Source organism: Symsagittifera roscoffensis, chromosome 4 (genome assembly GCF_963678635.1).
Source record: "Symsagittifera roscoffensis chromosome 4, txSymRosc1.1, whole genome shotgun sequence".
Classification (NCBI taxonomy): Eukaryota; Metazoa; Xenacoelomorpha; order Acoela; family Convolutidae; genus Symsagittifera; species Symsagittifera roscoffensis.
In genome coordinates, this window is record NC_087065.1 from 36,662,008 (window position 1) to 36,680,796 (window position 18,789).

The following is an 18,789-nucleotide window of genomic DNA, read 5'->3' on the forward strand; positions in this document are numbered from 1 at the left end:
ATACTCGGTAAACGAATTCGAAAATAATTATTTCCCGAGTTTTTCTCGACCTGGAAGTGGCCTTAAAATTTTAGTGAAATTTTACTTTTAAGATTTACCGTTTTTTTATACCATTAAAATTATTGAATGTTTTTAAGCTTCGAAAACACCAATTGGGGTTTCTGCGTGAGTTCACAGGTTTAAAAATGATGAAATACAAAAAGATACGGATTCAAAGCTTATATAATAATTGCAATACTTTTGAGGTAATACTCGTTTTCTTTTCATTAATTATTTACCCCTTTTTATGCACTTGTTAATCTTCTAAACAAGTTAAGATCTCATGCTCATTATTAGACTAGAACATCAAAAGATAACTGAATAATTTATCGATTAGTGTTCATTGGCTTTTCTTAGAAAAGCTTATTACAAATAATTTCAAACTTGACTGAATTGAAACGTCAGTGAGTTTTAGACAAAGGAACTGAAATGGAAATTTCTTAACGCAAACATGTTCAACGTCATTCAGAGTCAAAAAGAAGAAAAACGTTACGGGAACTGCTCTTTCCTCTGTCATATTATTTAGTTTAAAAAAGTGATAACTGTTCACTTCTAACAAATAGCAGTCACAGATTGTGTAAAACGTCAGCCCTGAATCGAGGAGAGAAGATTAAGGAAACTTCAGTGACCTTAATCACTCTTTGACATCCTGATTTCATCCCAGATTACAGGCAGTTAAGCATCTCTTCAGACCTAATTAGTGTTTTCGAGGCTCCACAGGGAAATTATTAGCGGATCATTTGACGCTCTATCAGTTGGTGTGAGCCTTTACAATTTAAAGCAAGCAATTTTTTACCTGAAACCAGTTAAAAACTAGTATTTAGATCCAATTATATTATTGATGAAACTATCTCTATAAAATATTTCTAACTAACCAATCATGATACATAACTAACAATTACAATTATTTGTAACGCTGAAACAATTCATAGTTTCAGCAACAGAACAAAAAATATATAACTTAGAAGACAGTCGTTCTCCTTCAGACAGTCAGATATCTAAATCGCAAACACCATTATACACTAGATCAATTGAGACTAGGAGATATAAGAGTTAGATTAAGATCGGTATTAGACTAAGAAGTTACACGAATCTATCCGGTCGAAAATCAGATAGCGTGACGAACAGACGGTGTATCTTATCTGATATTACTCATTGAGTGAGCCACCCCGGATTTCAACTCATCTGGTGCGGCCAAGAGTCTAGAACAAGACCTCAAAAAAATTACGTTTAGCAAAATGCAGTAGAAATATGATCAAAATTATAACACAAAATGTTCGATAGTATAGAAGCTTTTTAAGTATGTCTCTACGTCTCAGTTAGTCTAATACATTTACTTCAAACGATACAGCAAACACCAGTTCAAAACCTGAACGGCAGACCGAGCCCATGTATCGTGAAACGACGCAGACTGCAACGTTTTTTTTACTACAAAATTCGCAATGCAGTAGATTTTCGTTCAATAACATGTAAGAGTCATTTCCAAGTCATTCGCCTCTCAATGATGTATAACCATTTTTAAATAACATAAAAACGATTAAAAAAAAAGATACAAATGTCGTTCATTTCATTAAATCTGCAGTTACTTTAAAGTTTTTGTAAAATTATATTTTATTTAACAAAAATACAAAAATTATTTACTAGTTAAATTGAAGTTATATTTATCAAACTTATTAAAACTTCCTTGCTTCTCAAGGACATGTATCTTTATCTTTTCTCCTTCATCTAAAACATAACCATAATCAATTAGAAATTGAAATCAATTAAATTCTTAACTTTTAAATCAACCTTTTCTTAAGTTTACGATCTTTCCCTAAACTTAACTGTTCAACTCAAATTTTATCAAGGCCTATCTTTGTTTTGTAATAATCTAAACTTTCTTTAAACCAGATCATCAAGGCTATCCTTGGATCTTTAATTTTAAACTTAATTTTAAAAATCAATTCATTTAAGAAAAATTGATCATCAAGGCTTTCCTTTGATCAATCAGAACAATTTTGTTCTCCCCAACTTCTAGTAAAAATGTGTAACGACCTCAAACGTCGATTAACTCTCCAAACCTATCAACGACCCAAGACTAATAGAAGTTTTTTGAATAACTAACCATTTTAAGTAGGATAAACAGTAAAAAACTTCGGTTACTCCTCCTTCACTCAAATTTCTCCTCTTAGTTGACCCAGGCTTAAGCACACCTTAAACTTAGTATGACCTAAATTAGTGTCTGACAATCAACTTGTGTTCTAATGATACCTGAACCTTGGGGATTGATTTACCATTCTCCAACTTTTGATCACAAATCACAACCCTAAGTAAGATTTAAAAAATTTTCTTCAAACAAAACTTAGCCACCGAGAAATTACAAATCTATCTAACGAAACGATATAGTCTCTCTTCAACCCGTCTACACTCGACAACAAATGCGCCAAGATTAGGATAACCCCACAAAAATTGTAAAAACTAACAGTTTAGGAAACAAAAAATCTAACCCCTGTATTTTGCAGCCATCACTCTAACACTTATGTCAAGAAATAATCCATGAAACAAACAAACAATAGTGCTCCACAATTGTTAAATTGAAAACGGAAAATACAATTTGATAATAACACCATAACGATGAAAATTATGACGATGGTTCTATTCTTCCCTTTGTTATTTACCCACAAAGCGATTACGCTAGAGGACAAGTACAACTTTACCATTGTCTAAGTTTGTTCGAAAATAGAAATAGCGCATTTAAACAACAAAATTTTTTTTTTGAAGTAAAAATCAAGAGAAAAGTACTCGATCTTTTTTTACCAAGCATTTGCAATGTCACTTCACATAACTGTACATCTACTATCGGAGTTTTATCATCGCAATCATCAAATCAACCACCATAACGAAAACAAACAGATGATATAAAATTAGACATCTCAAAAGTTTTCACAGAAAATATTTAAAATTTTCAAAATCAAAACTCACAAGGAGCAAACTCCATTTTCACAAACATTTTTTTTTCCATCATTTATAGCTATGTTTCTTTATTAGAAACAAATGAGACATTTCATGTATTTCCACCACAAACATGTCGACACGCAATAGTGAGACCAAAAATTATCTTTTATCTCAATTTCTTTATTCAATTCGTGAAACTTTCACTGATAATGAATTATCACAAATAATAAAAACTGATCCACAAAGAATCCTAGCATGGTTCATAATAGATTGTTTCCAACACAACTTAGACTTACAAGCAGAAAAAATTATAGACCACAAACTGACGATGAAACAATATTAGCAGACAAAATAGATTATGTATGGGATCCTGATTGATCTCATGTACTATTTTTTAATATCCCAAAAGATATTTCAAGGGCAGTAATCGCAATTATTTCTGTACACAAAGATTTTTTAAGAGTAACTCCAATCACAACTGACACTGCACCCTTAAATTGGAATACAATAATTAATTATATAACAAGCAAAAATAGCTTGATTTCAACATTCAGAAACACACAAGAAACCTTTAACGGAACTAAAAACTTTCACAACAAGACATCACATTTCAGAAATGAAGAAATAGTTCAAGCATTACCTAGAACAACACAACAAAGTATTTCCCCTTTTCACCCAGCACTTACATCACCAAATAGCAAAGACAAAAGTCTCTTCCCACAAACAACATTACAATCAACAATTAAAACATCTGTTATCGCCAAATACTGGCAAAAGGATTACCAAACACATAGACTAATAACCAAAAAACGACAATCTACTAAATAAAAACACACAGACGGCAATGACTTTGCTATGATTCTTTCATAAATACCAATTTCTCAAACACAATATCAACCTTAGGAACATAATTATACTCAACAAATACCAAAACCAGTATCTGAATCATTTTTTTTAATGATAACCGAAAAACTCAGACAGACCGCACTGAAAATTACCAATTTTCATCCTAATAAAGAACTTCTCAATTGGTCAAAGTGGATCACTAAATAGGTACCCGATGTTCGGTGGACATTACAGTACGTGTTTAACGAGACCCAAAGTACTGCTACGCTCAAGCTCTGTTAGGATAGTATACTTCATTTTGCATTTTCTTTATTTTTCATTAGAAAGAAACCGTAAAAAAATTCTCCCTAGCGCAATTCAACATGTATTCATCTTAGTTTTTGACCTAGTCCTAGCCAATAGTCGTCTCTAGGGCCCAACGTTCTTAAAAGTTTGATTTTGAACCTATTTATGAAAAACTTGAAAATAGTTAGAAAAAAATCCTAATACCTGAAATCAAAGAAAAATTATAACAACGCCAATAATCCTCTCTTTGAAATCAACCAAGAAAAGACTACATTGTTTTATTCCATAAAAAAAATTAAGAAAATAGAAATCCATAAACTCTCTGAATAATTAACAACATCAAAAACACTTTTAATAACTTAAAAGAAATCTTTCATTACAAAAAACCATTTTTGCTCTCGACTTAACAAGTTCAGAATCAACCAATCAAAAAAGTTTGATTCATCTGACTTTTCTTTACGCATCACATCTATTTTTACCCGATATATATCCAATTTCAACTAGATCTATAACTATAAATCAAAAACATCCAGGTCAAAACTAAGAATTTCCCTCATATTTGACAACTTAAATAAAAACCGTATAAAAATTACAACCCTCTATTATTAATTGATACAAAACTCAACAATATTGTCTCAACTTTTATCCCAAATTTACCCAAAAAAAACATAATAATTAAGCCTAAAGTCACAATTCAATCTGATCACTTAGCCTAAAGTCACTCTATCTCCCAAAAACCCCTAATCATCTCACAAGCAAAACAAGAATCAGAAAGCTAATACCTAAACTCCCAGACTTCTTTTCACCAAAATTCTCCATCCCACTTGTCAGAAATCAATAAAAAATTCAACCCCACTCGATTTAATTTCCGAAATAATAAAAAACAAACCGGCAAAGCAAATCATTTTGCACTAATAACTAACTTTCTCACCTTAAAGGAAAAAAATATCCCCTCCTTGGCACTAAAATCATAATACGGATGCTTTCTAAGTTTTAAGCAACATTCGACACCATTGAAACTTACTTACCTGATGAGTTTTTTCCTGAGCCCGAATCTTCAAAACTAAATTTTTCATTGTTATTACTAACACAAATAATTAAAAACACTCATCATTTCTAAAAGTGTGTTTTCTCTTTCCTTCTTAGATTTTATCTAGCAATTATCTAGAAGAGTCAATTAAAAACAAAAGTAAAAAATTTTTTTTTCAACTTTCGATTAAAAAAAACGCCGTTTGATTGAAAAAGAGCTGTGGTGAAATTTTTTCTGTTGCAATAATTTTTTCTGGTGCTATAAAAATCAATATAAACCCAATAAATTGTTAATTCTGTAGTAAAAATCAATATTGAAGTAGTAAGGTAAAAATTGAAACGTTGTGCTTCTTTTATAGAACTCGAAAAAACGATTTTCACTTGCCCACATTTCATGGACTCTTTCCACAGAAACATGCAACTCGCCCTCGTAGAAGTGTTTAATAAAAGATTTTCAATTTTTAGAAACTAACTGATAGCCATTTTAACTTGATTTGACGCGTTTCAAATTTTTCTTTAACCCGGCTGAAAGGAATTATAAATAAGCTTAAACTAACCAACGCAGCTAATTGAGGCCACAAAACCAACCGCATGTATGAGAAAATCCCGCATTTTTCAAACCAGATTAAACTTAAATTAAAACTGGATAAATTATTCTTTTGAAACCCAAGTTCAAATTTAATTGAAGTCACTTGAAACACTAAAGAAACAAAAGAAAAACCTAAAACACGACAATCTGTTCTTGATAAAAGGACACAAACAAAAAAACCCGATAAAAAAGAACACAAGTTGAACACGAAAATAGACTCTACCCAAACAGACGGTAAAACTACACTCCGTCAACTGGCCTAACCCACCATGGGGCGGCCTGAGCATGCTCTATAGCCGGCCTCAACACAAGCGCTACACCACGTTTAGACACGCAATCCTATTTTGACGAGAGTAGCTCTAGCGTGAGCGACTCCTTATTATAACCGAACTAAAAAAAACGCTATTGCGAAAACAACTAATAAAAATAATAGCTAAAACTGACATCACTAACAGAATGTAGATATAAAAAAAAACGATGTAAAAAATCTTCTCAGAGCAAAAAAAAACGAGCAGCAAAGAAAGATGAAAACTCGATGAGATTCCGACTTTGGAATGGTAAATCTATTGTTTGTTGCCGTAGTCACAGCTCTCACAGGATTTAAAGTTTAGACCCAACATCGCAGCAAAGCTAACCATTGAACAAGAACAATGGCCAGCTCGATGTCGACTTCACATATAGATCCTAGTCACTTAGCGCTTCATACAAAGAAGTCAAACTCCTCCTGCACGTAGTCTCGCTCTGTTTTAACGAAATCAACACATCATTGTATAAATCTAGAACCTTGACACGATCACTCAAAACTATCTAGGATACACGAGACCCATTTTTGGAGAAAGAGCAACTGTCCCTCTTCTCTCTATAAAGATAACTACTCCGAAACACGAACAACTGTTTCTTTCTCTTCCTTCAAGCAGTCACTGCTTCAAAAAGAAACTTATCCAAGAAACAAGAATTCTTTCTATCCATCCTTCACTGTAGTAAACATTTAAACTTAAAATTCTCTTAGCCCCGAATGGCTGGAACCAGTTTGAAACTAGTTTTTATAACCAATTATATTATTGATAAAACTGCGTGCACGATAAAAGTTTGACGCCACGTTGGAGCAAATTTACTTACTGAGAAATGGCGATTCGAAAACAGTGAGTCAAGTTTTTTTTGTCTTCCTCACCACCACACAGGTGTCTACAATGGAAGAAGCTATATAAAAAGAGTATTGAATCAAAATGGCTACTAGTAGCAAATAAATAGTTTTTTATTTGAAAGCAAGAAATCAAATGAGACTATCTTTTTGCATGAAAGATTTTCTTAAATTTTTGTTTTTGTTTTATTTCTAAAAAGTAATTGCAATGAAAATTTATTGCTTAGTTCGATTGCTCATGTCAAAAAGGTATTGGATCTTGGACGTTGACTTCAAGTTTGTCCTTCATGGTCTGTTCGTATCTTCAATCCTGGCCATCTAACGACATTCCACTCTTTTGGGTCAGACTCCATGCCCAGCACGTCTTTGTATATTTTTCCATGCCCAGCACATCTTCCAGACCACATTTTTCACTTTTCGTTTCTTAACAATTATTCTTATCAGTAAAAAAGTAGATACTTCAAATCTCCTTAAGGGCGATTGTGCTAGAATAAGTGGCGAGCAATAACTCCAAAAGCCGAGTGAAGGATTGCGCTGAATGCGAAAAATTAACTGTTGTGAACCGCATTTTCTCGATGCGTTTACAAACTTTTCATTTCAGTTCCACCGATCGGAACCATATTTGTTCGTTGTAACAAGGATTGGTGAAAATCAAATAGAGACTATTTTTTTGAAACAATCAATTCCAAGCAAGTCCGTTCCAAACAACTCAATTTGAAAACAACTGCAGTCGTATACCTTATAATAGTCTCTAAAACAGATACTAAAATAAGGTATTTGATTACTGTAGGATCGGTGATCATAAAATTTTTTTTTATGATCCTCGATTCTCAGGTTTTGATTGAGAGTAATCGGATAATGAGTAGTACTTAGCTTGGTATTCATTAATAAACACGATAAGTAGAAATGCAAACAAATGATCAATCTGGATTATTGATCGTATCTTGAGAAAACTAGTCCCTCCTTGACTTAAGCAAATAGTCCCCACCCGGATTTCCGAAAGTCGTCTCTCGGTCCTCACTGAACGCAGGGAGCCGAAACTTTGAGATGTGATACGTCGTCACAAAGGACATCATGTATTATAATTTGAGCCAAATCGGGCACTTGGACCGGAAATTATAAGTACTTGGGAAAACAGCCCTTGAACCGGAAATGGGCAAATTGCGCAAAATAATGAGCAGAGGCATGCTGATTACATAGCGGCAATAGACCCTAGACATCAACCCTGAAAAAATTCTCCTTGTCAATAAAACTCTCCGGCAACTCTTTCCTGTGAAAATAGCATTTTACCAGGAAAAGTGATACGGGCCAAAGAATTGTGCTAATTTGGAAAGTATTAACTGATATGAACAAAACTTGGTAAGTAGGACCCTCTTGAGGTTTTGAGCCCAAAAATGGAATATTGACCCGGGTAACCTGGTGTGGCGTTTAAATGATCTTTAGGCGTTTAGGACCAAATTTGCGTAGAATACCCGGGGTTACCACCAAAACTTAGCGCATTCCCCAGCCCCAACTCTTTGCAAATTAGAGTCGGTCAACTTACTAATATTTGAGAGGAAAAAATCTATTGGGAGCTGAAGCAGAAGTTGAAAAGTACATAGTTGTACTTTGTAAAATTCAAATAATGGAATTAGGTGGAAATTGCAAACATTGGATTGAGCTTAGTTTAGCTAATGAGATGTTAATAGAAAATCAACTAGACTAAAGATAAGAAGTCTCAGTGGGAATTGGCTGTAATAGGAGCAGGGCTTGGGATGTAGGTCTCATAAGAAAAACTCATGGACGATATTCATTTAGCTCCCCGGAGGTTGCTTTTTGGCACGTTTTGACCCCTAACAAACAAACTAAGTTCCCCTAATAGCTAGAGGGTCGGGATTGGAAGAGAGCATTAAATGAAATTTGAGATGAACGCTTGAAGTGAATTAGCTACCCACGAAAAGGATATTTCCTTAACCCCGGGAGGTCGGAACGTCGATTGGATACTTGGAAAATTAATTTGGGACATTGTCGACTTAAATACGACTTAGGGTGTGAAGGTTTAGAGGTGAAATGGTTTTGATATTAGTAAAATTTATTTAGAGACGCTTATAATGAACTTAGAATTTAGTACTAGTGTCGACAGAGGAAGAATTCGGTTAAGATCTTGCGAAAATGGTACGGAGTTAAATGTCAGGACTTGTAGGGACGACCATAGCTCTAACTATAACTAAAACTCAAGTAGAAGACCATAAAACAGATGAGCAAACAGATGAGCCCTCTTCTCTCTATAAAGATAACTACTCCGAAACACGAACAACTGTTTCTTTCTCTTCCTTCAAGCAGTCACTGCTTCAAAAAGAAACTTATCCAAGAAACAAGAATTAAAAATTCGGCTAAGTGCACGCTCTTCAAAGTTGAAATTTGATTAAGCAAAACGTGAAATAGCGAATCTTCAAACTACATTATTTTACACGGGCACAATCGGCACACATGCTAATAGGCCGGTCACCGTTTTATGTGACTGTTTTTAAAAGCTTTTAGTCAATATGACATTTAAGTAAAATGAGACATAGAAAGGGGAGCAATTTATTAAGATTCGATGCGGAGGAAGTTTATCGTAAACATATGGTAAAAGAAGTACAAGATGCGAGAAAGTAATGTGATAACAAGTAAATCGATTTCATTAACAAGGTGAACAAAAATGCGAAAAAGATTGGGGAAAATTTAATTTCCCAACTCTGTAATCCACGCTGAGCCTCATCTTTTCATTACCTTGTGGAAATTGGAGTAAAATTCGATTAGTTGGCATAATTCAATTTTGCATTTAAATGAGTTCCAGTAACCTTCTTTTGCTTCGATGACCCATAAAACCTATTTCAGCATACTCGGTAAACGAATTCGAAAATAATTATTTTCCGAGTTTTTCTCGACCTGGAAGTGGCCTTAAAATTTTAGTGAAATTTTATTTTTAAGATTTACCGTTTTTTTATACCATTAAAATTATTGAATGTTTTTAAGCTTCGAAAACACCAATTGGGGTTTCTGCGTGAGTTCACAGGTTTAAAAATGATGAAATACAAAAAGATACGGATTCAAAGCTTATATAATAATTGCAATACTTTTGAGGTAATACTCGTTTTCTTTTCATTAATTATTTACCCCTTTTTATGCACTTGTTAATCTTCTAAACAAGTTAAGATCTCATGCTCATTATTAGACTAGAACATCAAAAGATAACTGAATAATTTATCGATTAGTGTTCATTGGCTTTTCTTAGAAAAGCTTATTACAAATAATTTCAAACTTGACTGAATTGAAACGTCAGTGAGTTTTAGACAAAGGAACTGAAATGGAAATTTCTTAACGCAAACATGTTCAACGTCATTCAGAGTCAAAAAGAAGAAAAACGTTACGGGAACTGCTCTTTCCTCTGTCATATTATTTAGTTTAAAAAAGTGATAACTGTTCACTTCTAACAAATAGCAGTCACAGATTGTGTAAAACGTCAGCCCTGAATCGAGGAGAGAAGATTAAGGAAACTTCAGTGACCTTAATCACTCTTTGACATCCTGATTTCATCCCAGATTACAGGCAGTTAAGCATCTCTTCAGACCTAATTAGTGTTTTCGAGGCTCCACAGGGAAATTATTAGCGGATCATTTGACGCTCTATCAGTTGGTGTGAGCCTTTACAATTTAAAGCAAGCAATTTTTTACCTGGAACCAGTTAAAAACTAGTATTTAGATCCAATTATATTATTGATGAAACTATCTCTATAAAATATTTCTAACTAACCAATCATGATACATAACTAACAATTACAATTATTTGTAACGCTGAAACAATTCATAGTTTCAGCAACAGAACAAAAAATATATAACTTAGAAGACAGTCGTTCTCCTTCAGACAGTCAGATATCTAAATCGCAAACACCATTATACACTAGATCAATTGAGACTAGGAGATATAAGAGTTAGATTAAGATCGGTATTAGACTAAGAAGTTACACGAATCTATCCGGTCGAAAATCAGATAGCGTGACGAACAGACGGTGTATCTTATCTGATATTACTCATTGAGTGAGCCACCCCGGATTTCAACTCATCTGGTGCGGCCAAGAGTCTAGAACAAGACCTCAAAAAAATTACGTTTAGCAAAATGCAGTAGAAATATGATCAAAATTATAACACAAAATGTTCGATAGTATAGAAGCTTTTTAAGTATGTCTCTACGTCTCAGTTAGTCTAATACATTTACTTCAAACGATACAGCAAACACCAGTTCAAAACCTGAACGGCAGACCGAGCCCATGTATCGTGAAACGACGCAGACTGCAACGTTTTTTTTACTACAAAATTCGCAATGCAGTAGATTTTCGTTCAATAACATGTAAGAGTCATTTCCAAGTCATTCGCCTCTCAATGATGTATAACCATTTTTAAATAACATAAAAACGATTAAAAAAAAAGATACAAATGTCGTTCATTTCATTAAATCTGCAGTTACTTTAAAGTTTTTGTAAAATTATATTTTATTTAACAAAAATACAAAAATTATTTACTAGTTAAATTGAAGTTATATTTATCAAACTTATTAAAACTTCCTTGCTTCTCAAGGACATGTATCTTTATCTTTTCTCCTTCATCTAAAACATAACCATAATCAATTAGAAATTGAAATCAATTAAATTCTTAACTTTTAAATCAACCTTTTCTTAAGTTTACGATCTTTCCCTAAACTTAACTGTTCAACTCAAATTTTATCAAGGCCTATCTTTGTTTTGTAATAATCTAAACTTTCTTTAAACCAGATCATCAAGGCTATCCTTGGATCTTTAATTTTAAACTTAATTTTAAAAATCAATTCATTTAAGAAAAATTGATCATCAAGGCTTTCCTTTGATCAATCAGAACAATTTTGTTCTCCCCAACTTCTAGTAAAAATGTGTAACGACCTCAAACGTCGATTAACTCTCCAAACCTATCAACGACCCAAGACTAATAGAAGTTTTTTGAATAACTAACCATTTTAAGTAGGATAAACAGTAAAAAACTTCGGTTACTCCTCCTTCACTCAAATTTCTCCTCTTAGTTGACCCAGGCTTAAGCACACCTTAAACTTAGTATGACCTAAATTAGTGTCTGACAATCAACTTGTGTTCTAATGATACCTGAACCTTGGGGATTGATTTACCATTCTCCAACTTTTGATCACAAATCACAACCCTAAGTAAGATTTAAAAAATTTTCTTCAAACAAAACTTAGCCACCGAGAAATTACAAATCTATCTAACGAAACGATATAGTCTCTCTTCAACCCGTCTACACTCGACAACAAATGCGCCAAGATTAGGATAACCCCACAAAAATTGTAAAAACTAACAGTTTAGGAAACAAAAAATCTAACCCCTGTATTTTGCAGCCATCACTCTAACACTTATGTCAAGAAATAATCCATGAAACAAACAAACAATAGTGCTCCACAATTGTTAAATTGAAAACGGAAAATACAATTTGATAATAACACCATAACGATGAAAATTATGACGATGGTTCTATTCTTCCCTTTGTTATTTACCCACAAAGCGATTACGCTAGAGGACAAGTACAACTTTACCATTGTCTAAGTTTGTTCGAAAATAGAAATAGCGCATTTAAACAACAAAATTTTTTTTTTTGAAGTAAAAATCAAGAGAAAAGTACTCGATCTTTTTTTACCAAGCATTTGCAATGTCACTTCACATAACTGTACATCTACTATCGGAGTTTTATCATCGCAATCATCAAATCAACCACCATAACGAAAACAAACAGATGATATAAAATTAGACATCTCAAAAGTTTTCACAGAAAATATTTAAAATTTTCAAAATCAAAACTCACAAGGAGCAAACTCCATTTTCACAAACATTTTTTTTCCATCATTTATAGCTATGTTTCTTTATTAGAAACAAATGAGACATTTCATGTATTTCCACCACAAACATGTCGACACGCAATAGTGAGACCAAAAATTATCTTTTATCTCAATTTCTTTATTCAATTCGTGAAACTTTCACTGATAATGAATTATCACAAATAATAAAAACTGATCCACAAAGAATCCTAGCATGGTTCATAATAGATTGTTTCCAACACAACTTAGACTTACAAGCAGAAAAAATTACAGACCACAAACTGACGATGAAACAATATTAGCAGACAAAATAGATTATGTATGGGATCCTGATTGATCTCATGTACTATTTTTTAATATCCCAAAAGATATTTCAAGGGCAGTAATCGCAATTATTTCTGTACACAAAGATTTTTTAAGAGTAACTCCAATCACAACTGACACTGCACCCTTAAATTGGAATACAATAATTAATTATATAACAAGCAAAAATAGCTTGATTTCAACATTCAGAAACACACAAGAAACCTTTAACGGAACTAAAAACTTTCACAACAAGACATCACATTTCAGAAATGAAGAAATAGTTCAAGCATTACCTAGAACAACACAACAAAGTATTTCCCCTTTTCACCCAGCACTTACATCACCAAATAGCAAAGACAAAAGTCTCTTCCCACAAACAACATTACAATCAACAATTAAAACATCTGTTATCGCCAAATACTGGCAAAAGGATTACCAAACACATAGACTAATAACCAAAAAACGACAATCTACTAAATAAAAACACACAGACGGCAATGACTTTGCTATGATTCTTTCATAAATACCAATTTCTCAAACACAATATCAACCTTAGGAACATAATTATACTCAACAAATACCAAAACCAGTATCTGAATCATTTTTTTTAATGATAACCGAAAAACTCAGACAGACCGCACTGAAAATTACCAATTTTCATCCTAATAAAGAACTTCTCAATTGGTCAAAGTGGATCACTAAATAGGTACCCGATGTTCGGTGGACATTACAGTACGTGTTTAACGAGACCCAAAGTACTGCTACGCTCAAGCTCTGTTAGGATAGTATACTTCATTTTGCATTTTCTTTATTTTTCATTAGAAAGAAACCGTAAAAAAATTCTCCCTAGCGCAATTCAACATGTATTCATCTTAGTTTTTGACCTAGTCCTAGCCAATAGTCGTCTCTAGGGCCCAACGTTCTTAAAAGTTTGATTTTGAACCTATTTATGAAAAACTTGAAAATAGTTAGAAAAAAATCCTAATACCTGAAATCAAAGAAAAATTATAACAACGCCAATAATCCTCTCTTTGAAATCAACCAAGAAAAGACTACATTGTTTTATTCCATAAAAAAAATTAAGAAAATAGAAATCCATAAACTCTCTGAATAATTAACAACATCAAAAACACTTTTAATAACTTAAAAGAAATCTTTCATTACAAAAAACCATTTTTGCTCTCGACTTAACAAGTTCAGAATCAACCAATCAAAAAAGTTTGATTCATCTGACTTTTCTTTACGCATCACATCTATTTTTACCCGATATATATCCAATTTCAACTAGATCTATAACTATAAATCAAAAACATCCAGGTCAAAACTAAGAATTTCCCTCATATTTGACAACTTAAATAAAAACCGTATAAAAATTACAACCCTCTATTATTAATTGATACAAAACTCAACAATATTGTCTCAACTTTTATCCCAAATTTACCCAAAAAAAACATAATAATTAAGCCTAAAGTCACAATTCAATCTGATCACTTAGCCTAAAGTCACTCTATCTCCCAAAAACCCCTAATCATCTCACAAGCAAAACAAGAATCAGAAAGCTAATACCTAAACTCCCAGACTTCCTTTCACCAAAATTCTCCATCCCACTTGTCAGAAATCAATAAAAAATTCAACCCCACTCGATTTAATTTCCGAAATAATAAAAAACAAACCGGCAAAGCAAATCATTTTGCACTAATAACTAACTTTCTCACCTTAAAGGAAAAAAATATCCCCTCCTTGGCACTAAAATCATAATACGGATGCTTTCTAAGTTTTAAGCAACATTCGACACCATTGAAACTTACTTACCTGATGAGTTTTTTCCTGAGCCCGAATCTTCAAAACTAAATTTTTCATTGTTATTACTAACACAAATAATTAAAAACACTCATCATTTCTAAAAGTGTGTTTTCTCTTTCCTTCTTAGATTTTATCTAGCAATTATCTAGAAGAGTCAATTAAAAACAAAAGTAAAAAATTTTTTTTTCAACTTTCGATTAAAAAAAACGCCGTTTGATTGAAAAAGAGCTGTGGTGAAATTTTTTCTGTTGCAATAATTTTTTCTGGTGCTATAAAAATCAATATAAACCCAATAAATTGTTAATTCTGTAGTAAAAATCAATATTGAAGTAGTAAGGTAAAAATTGAAACGTTGTGCTTCTTTTATAGAACTCGAAAAAACGATTTTCACTTGCCCACATTTCATGGACTCTTTCCACAGAAACATGCAACTCGCCCTCGTAGAAGTGTTTAATAAAAGATTTTCAATTTTTAGAAACTAACTGATAGCCATTTTAACTTGATTTGACGCGTTTCAAATTTTTCTTTAACCCGGCTGAAAGGAATTATAAATAAGCTTAAACTAACCAACGCAGCTAATTGAGGCCACAAAACCAACCGCATGTATGAGAAAATCCCGCATTTTTCAAACCAGATTAAACTTAAATTAAAACTGGATAAATTATTCTTTTGAAACCCAAGTTCAAATTTAATTGAAGTCACTTGAAACACTAAAGAAACAAAAGAAAAACCTAAAACACGACAATTTGTTCTTGATAAAAGGACACAAACAAAAACACCCGATAAAAAAGAACACAAGTTGAACACGAAAATAGACTCTACCCAAACAGACGGTAAAACTACACTCCGTCAACTGGCCTAACCCACCATGGGGCGGCCTGCGCATGCTCTATAGCCGGCCTCAACACAAGCGCTACACCACGTTTAGACACGCAATCCTATTTTGACGAGAGTAGCTCTAGCGTGAGCGACTCCTTATTATAACCGAACTAAAAAAAACGCTATTGCGAAAACAACTAATAAAAATAATAGCTAAAACTGACATCACTAACAGAATGTAGATATAAAAAAAAACGATGTAAAAAATCTTCTCAGAGCAAAAAAAAACGAGCAGCAAAGAAAGATGAAAACTCGATGAGATTCCGACTTTGGAATGGTAAATCTATTGTTTGTTGCCGTAGTCACAGCTCTCACAGGATTTAAAGTTTAGACCCAACATCGCAGCAAAGCTAACCATTGAACAAGAACAATGGCCAGCTCGATGTCGACTTCACATATAGATCCTAGTCACTTAGCGCTTCATACAAAGAAGTCAAACTCCTCCTGCACGTAGTCTCGCTCTGTTTTAACGAAATCAACACATCATTGTATAAATCTAGAACCTTGACACGATCACTCAAAACTATCTAGGATACACGAGACCCATTTTTGGAGAAAGAGCAACTGTCCCTCTTCTCTCTATAAAGATAACTACTCCGAAACACGAACAACTGTTTCTTTCTCTTCCTTCAAGCAGTCACTGCTTCAAAAAGAAACTTATCCAAGAAACAAGAATTCTTTCTATCCATCCTTCACTGTAGTAAACATTTAAACTTAAAATTCTCTTAGCCCCGAATGGCTGGAACCAGTTTGAAACTAGTTTTTATAACCAATTATATTATTGATAAAACTGCGTGCACGATAAAAGTTTGACGCCACGTTGGAGCAAATTTACTTACTGAGAAATGGCGATTCGAAAACAGTGAGTCAAGTTTTTTTTGTCTTCCTCACCACCACACAGGTGTCTACAATGGAAGAAGCTATATAAAAAGAGTATTGAATCAAAATGGCTACTAGTAGCAAATAAATAGTTTTTTATTTGAAAGCAAGAAATCAAATGAGACTATCTTTTTGCATGAAAGATTTTCTTAAATTTTTGTTTTTGTTTTATTTCTAAAAAGTAATTGCAATGAAAATTTATTGCTTAGTTCGATTGCTCATGTCAAAAAGGTATTGGATCTTGGACGTTGACTTCAAGTTTGTCCTTCATGGTCTGTTCGTATCTTCAATCCTGGCCATCTAACGACATTCCACTCTTTTGGGTCAGACTCCATGCCCAGCACATCTTTGTATATTTTTCCATGCCCAGCACATCTTCCAGACCACATTTTTCACTTTTCGTTTCTTAACAATTATTCTTATCAGTAAAAAAAGTAGATACTTCAAATCTCCTTAAGGGCGATTGTGCTAGAATAAGTGGCGAGCAATAACTCCAAAAGCCGAGTGAAGGATTGCGCTGAATGCGAAAAATTAACTGTTGTGAACCGCATTTTCTCGATGCGTTTACAAACTTTTCATTTCAGTTCCACCGATCGGAACCATATTTGTTCGTTGTAACAAGGATTGGTGAAAATCAAATAGAGACTATTTTTTTGAAACAATCAATTCCAAGCAAGTCCGTTCCAAACAACTCAATTTGAAAACAACTGCAGTCGTATACCTTATAATAGTCTCTAAAACAGATACTAAAATAAGGTATTTGATTACTGTAGGATCGGTGATCATAAAATTTTTTTTTATGATCCTCGATTCTCAGGTTTTGATTGAGAGTAATCGGATAATGAGTAGTACTTAGCTTGGTATTCATTAATAAACACGATAAGTAGAAATGCAAACAAATGATCAATCTGGATTATTGATCGTATCTTGAGAAAACTAGTCCCTCCTTGACTTAAGCAAATAGTCCCCACCCGGATTTCCGAAAGTCGTCTCTCGGTCCTCACTGAACGCAGGGAGCCGAAACTTTGAGATGTGATACGTCGTCACAAAGGACATCATGTATTATAATTTGAGCCAAATCGGGCACTTGGACCGGAAATTATAAGTACTTGGGAAAACAGCCCTTGAACCGGAAATGGGCAAATTGCGCAAAATAATGAGCAGAGGCATGCTGATTACATAGCGGCAATAGACCCTAGACATCAACCCTGAAAAAATTCTCCTTGTCAATAAAACTCTCCGGCAACTCTTTCCTGTGAAAATAGCATTTTACCAGGAAAAGTGATACGGGCCAAAGAATTGTGCTAATTTGGAAAGTATTAACTGATATGAACAAAACTTGGTAAGTAGGACCCTCTTGAGGTTTTGAGCCCAAAAATGGAATATTGACCCGGGTAACCTGGTGTGGCGTTTAAATGATCTTTAGGCGTTTAGGACCAAATTTGCGTAGAATACCCGGGGTTACCACCAAAACTTAGCGCATTCCCCAGCCCCAACTCTTTGCAAATTAGAGTCGGTCAACTTACTAATATTTGAGAGGAAAAAATCTATTGGGAGCTGAAGCAGAAGTTGAAAAGTACATAGTTGTACTTTGTAAAATTCAAATAATGGAATTAGGTGGAAATTGCAAACATTGGATTGAGCTTAGTTTAGCTAATGAGATGTTAATAGAAAATCAACTAGACTAAAGATAAGAAGTCTCAGTGGGAATTGGCTGTAATAGGAGCAGGGCTTGGGATGTAGGTCTCATAAGAAAAACTCATGGACGATATTCATTTAGCTCCCCGGAGGTTGCTTTTTGGCACGTTTTGACCCCTAACAAACAAACTAAGTTCCCCTAATAGCTAGAGGGTCGGGATTGGAAGAGAGCATTAATTGAAATTTGAGATGAACGCTTGAAGTGAATTAGCTACCCACGAAAAGGATATTTCCTTAACCCCGGGAGGTCGGAACGTCGATTGGATACTTGGAAAATTAATTTGGGACATTGTCGACTTAAATACGACTTAGGGTGTGAAGGTTTAGAGGTGAAATGGTTTTGATATTAGTAAAATTTATTTAGAGACGCTTATAATGAACTTAGAATTTAGTACTAGTGTCGACAGAGGAAGAATTCGGTTAAGATCTTGCGAAAATGGTACAGAGTTAAATGTCAGGACTTGTAGGGACGACCATAGCTCTAACT

The 18,789-nt window shown here is 33.6% G+C and overlaps 1 protein-coding gene across 2 annotated transcripts in view; it reads left to right on the top strand.

Moving 5' to 3' along the window:
* The window catches only part of LOC134844354 (transformer-2 protein homolog beta-like), a 183,245-nt gene that overhangs the window by 51,913 nt on the left and 112,543 nt on the right, over positions 1-18,789 (top strand). The window lies entirely within an intron of this gene.